Below are 10,286 nucleotides of genomic sequence, written 5' to 3'. Positions count from 1 at the left end.
CGATTTGTCCACTCTCCACCTGCTATACCATTGGCTCTCCATCCTCGTTCTCCTGTATCTGCCATCATTCCTTTTGATTCTACCATCTAGACACCTTCATCGGCGTCTCGGGCATGCTCTATGAGCATCGACGCAGCGACGACGGTGCCATCATGTACTATAGTTGCAGCTAATGTCGGATGTATACCTCAAATCTCCATCATCAATTTTTGAGTGCATTCCCTCTGGCGACATTTGTGTTGACCCTGGATGCATCTCCAAGTACAGCTTCCAATGCTTTCTTGCGCTTAGTATTGACAACGTTGGCATCAAGTTCAAACGATCTAAGTGTCATTGATGTATCGACACTACAAACGATTGTCCATGTCTATCCAGCCCCCGAGACTGCATTGCTTGCTGTGGCATTGCTTGCAACGATATCCCAGATTACGCTCCTAACATCGATCCGCTCATAAATGATCATGTAATTTTTTTCTATTCCTCTACTGACCTGGGCAACGGCGAAGGCAACCTTGACGGAGACATTAGAGGATTCATCAACGATGGATACTGCACGTATCTAATGAGCATTAGCTTGGACGATAAATTTTGCAATACCACACACTGTGCACCCAAGTGGGCTGAGCTCTCGTACCTGACAAGTAGCTCAGATCGTGACCTCTCAATGCTCTTTTGTGAGACGAGCTATCGTACCCAAATGTCTCATTATAGCTAATTGCTGCACTAGCTTGCGATAACTTGACGTAACTTCCTCTACTCCGACCTCTCATCTTTTCTGCTTGTATTGCCATAGGCAGCAACTGCAATTGCTCTAGCGTGTCCGCAAAAAAATACACCCGACAATGGTAATTTTATCCATCTTTGCATGACTATGCTTGATACCGAGCCGGATGCGGTCAATACTCAAACACACCATGCACGAACTTGCATGCATTGCATCTCTAATAGTTTTCATTTCGAAAGTCTATACAATATCTTACTTCTTTCAATACCCTCCATCATAACCTGCATCTCTTCATACCCTATCTCTTATAATATCTTCCAGCATACCCTGCATCCCTTGATACCCTGCCTCTTACAATATCCTCCATCATACCATGCATCCCTTTATACCTTACCTCTTCAATACCTTCCATCGTATCCTATATCCTTTGATACCCTGCCTCTTACAATATCCTCCAACATACCCTGCATCTCTTGATATCTCGCCTCATAAGATATCTTGCATCTCTTGATATCTTGCCTCCCTCAATACTCTACCTCTAGATATGCCTTGCCTTCCTTGATACCCTACCTCTCTCAATATTCTTATTTTTTTGTCTAATCCAAACATCCTTCACAAACTTCATTTCATATTCAAAATAAATGTAAACTTTCACCCTCGAAAAAAGAAGAAGAAGGTGACTCGTAAATACTCATGTAGAATGATCACAAACAAATATGTAGAATGATCAATCAATGTATAGCTCCACTCAGGTCACAAAACAGAATGATCACAAACTAGATCAAAAGAATCGCCATTATTGAAAATATAATGTAAGACAAAAGAAATTTCCATTATTAAAAATATAATATAATATAAGACCAAAGAAATTATTGATATTTCAAGAGAGAATGCATATCTAATGTCTAAGGTATGAACTATTCATCCTCCTCTAATTCTCTAGTGCTGTGCTATTCATTTAAATCCTCCTCCTCTTCCTCCTCCTCCAACTCACTACTGCTGTGTTATTTATCTCAATCCACCTCCTCTTCCTCCTCCAACTCCCTAGTGTTGTGCTATTCATCTCAATCCTTTATTGCTCACAACCGCCAATGCAACTGGCTATACTCAATATGCAATCGCTCCTTTCTTATGTAGTTACTCTTTTCACAGGGCGTTCCCACGATCTAGGCTCTCTATCCATGGTAAGTGGAATTAGTATGGAACAACACCATGCCATGCCTCTCTTCTCCTCAGGCCGTTGCAATCACTCCTTGTGCAAGGCACATGCATGCATTAGGATCTAAGAGAAATGCCCTACGGTGTGTCAAGGACAAGAACATGATAAAACAAGTAAGACTTCTTATGATTGTCATTTTACTTATTCTACAATTCCTTCTAGAATAAACCTGTATAGGGGAATTCGAACACAGGGAAAGACTAAGTGCATGAGTTTTATTTGTTAGGGTCACACAATTAACCATATTCCGAACTACTAAAACACTAAAAAATACTACAATACTTTCTTCCAATAACAATATTCCTTCATCAACTGATAACAACAATGTGCAACCCTACACTTTTAAAAGACTGCTCAAAACTCATAATTTCCATCCAACACCAAAAATAACAGACTTCACTCCAATCAATCTGATTTCATAGAATTTTTGTAATCACCAACTTCTTTTGTCCAAAACACACACACAACTCTCAATAAACAACAACCATAATCTTCCATCCATAATCAATCTTCCAATAACTTCTCATATAATTCAATCACTCAGTACTCCAATTACATAATCAATAACTCATAAATCAATCTCTAATTTATTCCATAGACTCACTTCTCAGTATTCAGAAACTATCCATTATTCTTCAACAACAAAGAAACAATAAGAAACAAAGAGACAAAGAGACAAAGAAAGAGGTAGCACCAAGCTTACCTCGGCTCATGACTATCATAGTCTGGCACCTCAACAAACTTCTATAACTCCTATATAATTGCTCTTGATTTCCAGATCCTACTTGGAATCCTATAATTAACCACTTTTAATAATTAAATCAATCATCCGTCTTCCTGAATTAACTATTCTATGAACTATTAGTTTATTTTATTAATATCTTACAGAAATGAATTAATATCTATTCTACACTTCTCTCAAAGAAAGATGACAAAATAGAAATAACTTGATATATATATTAAGAAAGAAACTGGAATGGCTATTGCCAAAAGCTAAGAAAAGTAGAGACCCTTGAAATTAGACTGGAAGTAAGAAAAGAGTTGACAAGAGTGAAGAAGGCTTCATTCTTCTCTCTATATATACTATCTAACTAGGAGCTACGTGGCCATGTTCTATAGGACCTTCAATATGTATTGACTTTGTAGAATACATGCCTTGACTTACAAGGTAAGATTTTCTATGTGTAGATGATATAGTTAGCTTGGTCTTCAAGCTAACAACATGTGTGGTACATGGCCAACTTATTGACCACATTTTTAATCCAAAAAATCAATTAAAGACACCTATAAAGTCAAAGCAACCTCTATGAAGCTTTTAAGAAGCTTCTATAATAAATATTATAGAATTAATTTACTTTTACCTATTTTTACTTACTTCTACGTATTTAAACATGTAATTATTGGCATACATGCATATGTCCATGACATTACCCTCTCTTCTAGGGACGAGTTCTATGAGAAGCAATCATCATATATTAACGAAATCTATAATGCGACAAATTGTATTTGCCACATACTTTGATCTTTGTTCTCTTCGAAGATGATTGATAGGGCCTTTCAACCATTTGTAGTGTCTCATATGAGGGCAAGAAGACCACTCAATAATTTGATCATTGTTGAAGCCTTCATAACTTCCTTCAAATAAAATATTTGAAACACCGTCAGGAGATGTCCCTACCTCTAGTAAAATCACTAAAACATTGGGAGTCTCTTCCAAGGTTGTGATACCAAATGCATTGTATCTTGCCATCTATTTGAGGAAGAGTATGTCGTTCTTGAAGATCTTCATCTCGATTGCGTTGTCTTGAAAGTTGTGACAATCATAATGTCTCATCAGGCAGGTCAACAAATAAAGGTTCTTAAGTCGAATCCATTGGTTGTTGATTTTCCATCTCTCTAGCATCACAACCACAAAGAAGCTACAAATAAGGATTGAAAATAGAATGTTATCTTATCTAGATGTTGTTTCTTTTATAAAGAAGATTTTCATCTTGATTTTGATGGATGTCATCAATGAAAAGCCTCCACCACCTTTGTTGCATTTGTAAGATTCTTTATTAACTCCCTTGTCCATTCACTAATATCATATCCGTGCCAATGGACAAGATATTCTAATTTATTTTGGTGCCACCTTGAATCTAAGACTTCTTCCACTTAAAACTCTTTATTGTTGTCCACTTCTATGGGAGGAGGTGGAGCTTGTCTTCTTCTTGGTATGTCCACTATCTTGTATGGTTCAAGAAGAGACATGTGAAATACTAGATGGATTTTTATTGACTCCGGTAGATGTAAACGATATACAACTGGATTAATTTATATAAAAATAGAAAATGGTCTAAGTCTTCGATAGTCTAACTTGTCACAAGGATGAGTGGTCTTGATATTGCGATGAAGTAACCATATCTTATCACCCATGTGGAATGGTGGTTGTTCCTTTCGATAGACATCCGCATTGACCTTTTGTTATTCTTGAGCTTCTTTTAACTGTACCTTCATCATTGCATGTAGCTCTAACAAATGAATTTCTAAATCTTTCATAGTAGGATTATCAACTTTTGAAAAGTCAAAAGTATCAAGTCGTGGATGATAACTATAATTGGTAAAGAAAGGTGTTTGTTTTGTAGAAGAATGTACTATGTCATTGTAAGCAAACTCTACCAATAATAAAAGAGTTGTCCAATCATCTTGTTGGTAGTTAATGGTACATCTTAAATACTACTCCAAAACTTCATTAATATGCTCCATTTGTCCATCAATTTGAGGATGGAATATCAAAGATAGTTTTATATCCACTTTTAGAATCTTGAAAAGAGTCCACCAAAATCTTGATACAAATTGAGTTCTCCTACTTGATATAATATCCTTGGATAATCCATGATATCAATAGATATTGTCAAGAAAAAGCTTAGCTGTTTCTTCACTTGTGATAGATTTTATATTTGATACAAAATGTGCCATCTTAGTAAAACAATCTACTATCACGAATATAGAGTCATAAGAACCTGAGATTGAAAGATTTGTGATGAAATCCATAGAAAAAAAAGACCATGGTTGTTCTGGAATGGATAATGGCTGAAGAAGTCTCTAAGGTTGATGAAGAGGAGTTTTTGATTTCGAGCAAACATCATAAGATTGTACAAAACCTTTGACTGCTTTCCACATTTGGGACCACCAAAAATCCCTAGATATTAGTTCCAAAATTTTATTATATCCAAAATGTCCTACTACTGAAAAGTCATGACGAGCTTGAAGAACATGTAATCGAGCTTCACCTTTTGAAACATATATGCATCCCTCAAAATATAGTAGATTCTTCTTGAATTCAAAATTAGAAGTATCATGAGACTTTAAAGGATTTCTCTTAAAATCATGAATAAGAGGATCAGAAGACATACTTGACTGAACTTGCTTAATGAAAGTTAAATCAACAATTTGTATTGATTTCATTGCTCAAAGATGAAGATGCGCTGACTTCAAGAGAATTATTAGTTGTTGATCAAAAGCAGCATCTCCTTCCTTAAGTGTAAGGTAAGATCGTTTAGAAAGTGCATCTGACAAATCTTATTGTTTTTCTGGTCGATAAGTGATCTTGAATTCAAATCTTGACAAAGACATATTTTAATGGGCTTGGCAATGATTCAAAACATGTGTTGACATAAAATATTGAAGATTCTTGTAATTCGTATACACTGTGACGAAGCTAGAAGCACCTTCTAAATATTGGCCCCATTCTTAAAATCAATCCATAATTGCAAGAAGTCATTTATCATGGATCTCGTAGTTGATCTCGATTGCTGAAAATTTTCTGGAATGAAAAGCTATTGGATAAAGTTTATCACCTATTTTGATTTATGATAATATGACATTTAAAGCAAAGTTTGATGAGTCTATTTCTATAAAAAATGGCTTAAAAAATCGACGCAATATAAGATTGGTGCAAAAACAAAGGCTGTCTTCAAAGCTTCAAATGCTACTTCAGGTTCTTGATTTCATTGAAGTTTATCTTTACAAGTCAAACGTGTAAGTGGAGTTGCAACTTGAGAGAAGTCTTTGTTGGAGATCCAATAGTAGTTGACAAATCTCAAAAAGCATTGGACATCTCTTATCATTTTTGGGATCTTCCAATCCGTAACAGTTTAAACTTTCTTAGGATCCATCATAAGTCCATCATTTGAAATGATGTATTCTAAGAAGTCGACTTGAGTAGTGTGAAATATATCCTTTCTATCTTAGCATAGAGTCCTGCATCTCTTAATTTTTGTAATACATGACGAACATAAAGTTCATAGTCTTCTATGTTCTTAGAATAGATTAAGTTGTTGTCTAAGTAACAGACAATAAAATCATCTAAAAACTCTTGAAAGACATCATTCATTAGATATTGGAATGCTGCTGGTACATTTGTAAGTCCAAAAGGCATGACGTTGTATTCAAAATATCCATACCTTGTTCGAAACGTAGTCTTCTATTTATCTCCTTCTTTGATGTGTACCACATTGTATGCTCCTCGTATATCTATTTTTGTATAGATCTTAGCTTGATTCAACTGATCAAGGAGTCCAGATATCAAAAGTAGTAGGTACCCATTTTTGATAGTGATTTTATTGAGTCCTTGCTAATCGATATACATCAACAATGATCCACCTTTTTTCTTTACAAATAGAATTGGAGCTCCTATTGCAGATTTGAAATGGCATATGAAGTTCTTGGCTAAATTCTCTTCAATATACTCCTTGAGTTCAACCAACTCATTTGAGATAAATTATAGATTGGTCTAAATAGCGGTTGTTGTCACGGACACAAAATACAGACTTGAAATCTAACAAGAAGTTCAAGAAGAAGTGGCAGAACTAGATTAAACAGATGAGTACAAGAACAACACCAGAAAGGTGAGCTAGAACTCCAAGAGATGTGTTGTCGAGACTGAAGAACCCTTCAGCCTCGACTCCTATATATACTACTGAATAGGAAGCTTCTCGAGCTACTTCTGCTAACTAGGACGCTTCTCCAACAACTTCTACTAATTAGGAAACTTCTCGAGCAACTTCTTAGAATCTATCAAAATATTCTAGAACCTTCTAAGAGAATCTTTAGGGAATATTCTAAGAATCTTCTAGAACCTTCTAAAAGAATCTTTAGAGAATCTTTAGAGAATATTCTAGAAGAATATTCGAAGAATCTTCCAATGTATGTCCATGACATCACCTCTTCTTCTAACTTCCAGGTCTCCGAGAAGCAATGTTGTTATCAGTCAATACCAACGCAAGAAAATGAAAATCTGTTGCATCACATCCGCTATGAATTCCAATTGTTGTTCGCGAGGCAAATGATTCATCGGCCCTTGGAGCCAACGGTAGTGACCAACACCTTCAACCTCTCACCAAGCGTGGACTTCTGTGTCTTCATTGTGAAACTGTCCTCCAAACACACCTTCTGGCTGACTGTCGTAGGCAGGCTCGACCTCAAATACAATTACTAGCGATTTGTTGCTCGGTATCCTCCGACGTCGTCGTGGTGCAGGCGGTTCTTCATCTCGAGGTCGTCTTCGTGAGCTAGTCGCTTGAGATGACATAACAAGTGTAGTATCTTGACTATCCATGTCCAAAGGCTAAAATGATGAGAGCAAACTATAGTTGCTAACAAAGTTCTACACTATGGAACTATGGGTTTTGGAGGTGCCCTCCCTCCTTTTTATGCTACTTGATGAGCAAGCTTCAGCAAGAAGCTATCGTTGAATCGGCTTAGGTTTATGAGGATATCGTTGATGAAATTCTTGTACCTTTTTTGGTGCATTGGCAAGATTTTCGGCACGCTCCCACGTTCGTTCATTGATGTCGTATCCACTCCAATGCACTAAATACTCCAATTTTTTCCTATTACGCCGTGAATCTAGTACCTTTTCCACCTCGTATTCCTCATGGTTTTCAATTTCGATACTTGGTGGCGGACTTTGTACTCTTTGGGGAAAAGCTGACTCTCGATAAGGTTCCAACAAAGACACGTGAAAGACTGGATGTACCTTCATAGTAGCTGGTAACTCCAGACGATATGCCACCGGATTGATCTGCTTCTCGATAACAAATGGCCCTAATCTCCGATAGTCCAATTTGTCACATGGCCGCTTGGTCTTGATATTCCGTCGAAGAAGCCATACTTTACTTCTAACTTTAAAAGTAGGCGCCTCATTATTTATTTATCTGCAGATGCCTTGTAACTCTCTTGGGCAGATTGCAATTGAAGCTTCAACGTCGCTTGAAGCTCCGATAGTTGCTTCACAAATCCTTCAGCTGCTGGGTTGTTATTTGCTGAAGAACTCAATAAATCGAGCTTGGGGTGGTATCCGGAGTTGGAGAAGAATGGTGTTTGTTGAGTTGACGCATGAAGAGTGTTGTTGTATGCGAACTCAGCAAGCGGTAGATATGCAGTCCAATCATCTTGTTGATAGTTGATGCTGCATCATAAATATTGCTCCAAAACTTGATTCACCTGCTCCGTTTGACCGTCAGTTTGAGGATGAAAAGCCGAAGAGAGCTTAATATCCACCTTCAATATCTCAAAGAGGGACCTCCAAAACTTGGATACAAACTGAGTACCTCGATCCGACACAATATCATCTGGTAGGCCATGATAACGATATATGTTATCAAGAAAGAGTCTTGCGGTGTCTTCACTTGACGATGTTTTCTTGCAAGGCATGAAATGCACGATCTTTGTAAATCGATCCACCACAACAAAGATGCTGTCAAATGAATTCGATGGCGGTAGGTCCGTAGTGAAGTCCATAGAAACTGAAGACCATGGTCGATGCGGAATAGGCAATGGCTGGAGAAGTCCATACGGACGATGTCGAGGGATCTTGGATCTTGAACAAACATCACAAGAAAGGACAAATTCCTTCACATCCTTCCACATTTGGGGCCACCAAAAATCTCGTGAAATGAGCTCCAAAGTCTTGTTGAATCCAAAATGTCCCGCAGCTGGAAAGTCGTGGCGAGATTGAAGTACTCGGAGTCGAGTTGGTCCTTTCGGGATATACAACCGCTCCTCAAAATATAGAAGATCTCCCTCTACCTTAAACTTGTCATTATCGACACGTTGTTTGATGTCAAGAGCTATAGAATCCTCAATGGTCGCAGTACGTACCTCGCTGAGGAAGCCATCATCGATAGTTGCAACAGTAGCAAAAATCCTGAATTTTTCTGATTTCAACAATGTTGTACATTGTTGATCAAACGCTGCTTCTCAATGTTGTACATTGTTGATCAAAGGCTGCTTTGGCGTAAGATACGATCTCCTCGATAATGCGTCAGATAATCCTTGCTGTTTTCCAGGGCGGTAGGTGATAATAAAGTCAAATCGTGATAGAGACATATTCCATCGAGCTTGACGACGATTCAAAATTCGAGCTGTCATGAAGTACTCCAAATTCTTGTGGTCCGTTGTCGTGTTGTAACACGAGTATACAGTGAAAATAAAAAGAAAGGGGAATTTGATTAATATTCAGTTACCTCGAATATTGGGAGCATCGACCAACTCCAGTACAAATACTGAGTGGTCAGATTCAGTGACTCCGTTACAGTCAGCCGGGGCATACTGAAATGCCCCATTCGATTCCAATAACGGGAGTCAGCAGGAAGAGAAGGACCAATTCACACGACGGGTTCAAGGAGCCAATTGGATCCAATTTCGATAATCCAATCCGGGTCCTCTTACCCAATATGAGACCTGTATTGGTGGGGCAACCCAATGCAGTCTAGTTACGGAAAATCCAGGTCTTACTACGGGTCTTAGCCAATCTGACGCGAGGACCAATTTGACCTAATTACGGAAACATCCAGGTTATTACGGGCATCTTTACTAATATAGGACCTGAATTGGTCGGGCGACTCAATGTGGTCCCGATTACGGGGTTTGATTCTGTTTCAGGCTGTCCTGTTCTCTGTGCCGTTTCAGGGAACGTTGTTTTCGGTAAATGGATTTCGTAAAGGTTAAAACGGAGGAGAAAGCTTGACGGCGAGAGCCAATTTTGGATCCAAGCTTGAGGTGGGAGCCAATTCCGGATCTAAGACGGAAGATTGAAGAAATTCAGAGGATAAGGTTAGGGGGGATATAGTTTTGGAGGGGTGTGGGTTTTTTTTTGAAGGAGAAATCAGTGGGGGAAGGGAGTTTTTTCAAGCTTTTGCAAGGTTACTTCTTCAGTTTTTTCAATGGAGGTTTTTGAAGATCAAGGGAATTAGAGAGAGGAGCTTCATGCTTCGGGTCGGGGAAGGAAAGACATAGAATTTGGATTTTTCTTCTTCGTAGAGTTTTGGGGAAGACTGAGGCAATCGCTGCTGAAGTCAG

The sequence above is a fragment of the Physcomitrium patens genome, chromosome 18, assembly GCF_059467195.1.
Source record: "Physcomitrium patens ecotype Gransden chromosome 18, ASM5946719v1, whole genome shotgun sequence".
NCBI lineage: Eukaryota > Viridiplantae > Streptophyta > Bryopsida > Funariales > Funariaceae > Physcomitrium > Physcomitrium patens.
Note: the sequence above shows the minus strand (reverse complement) of the source record.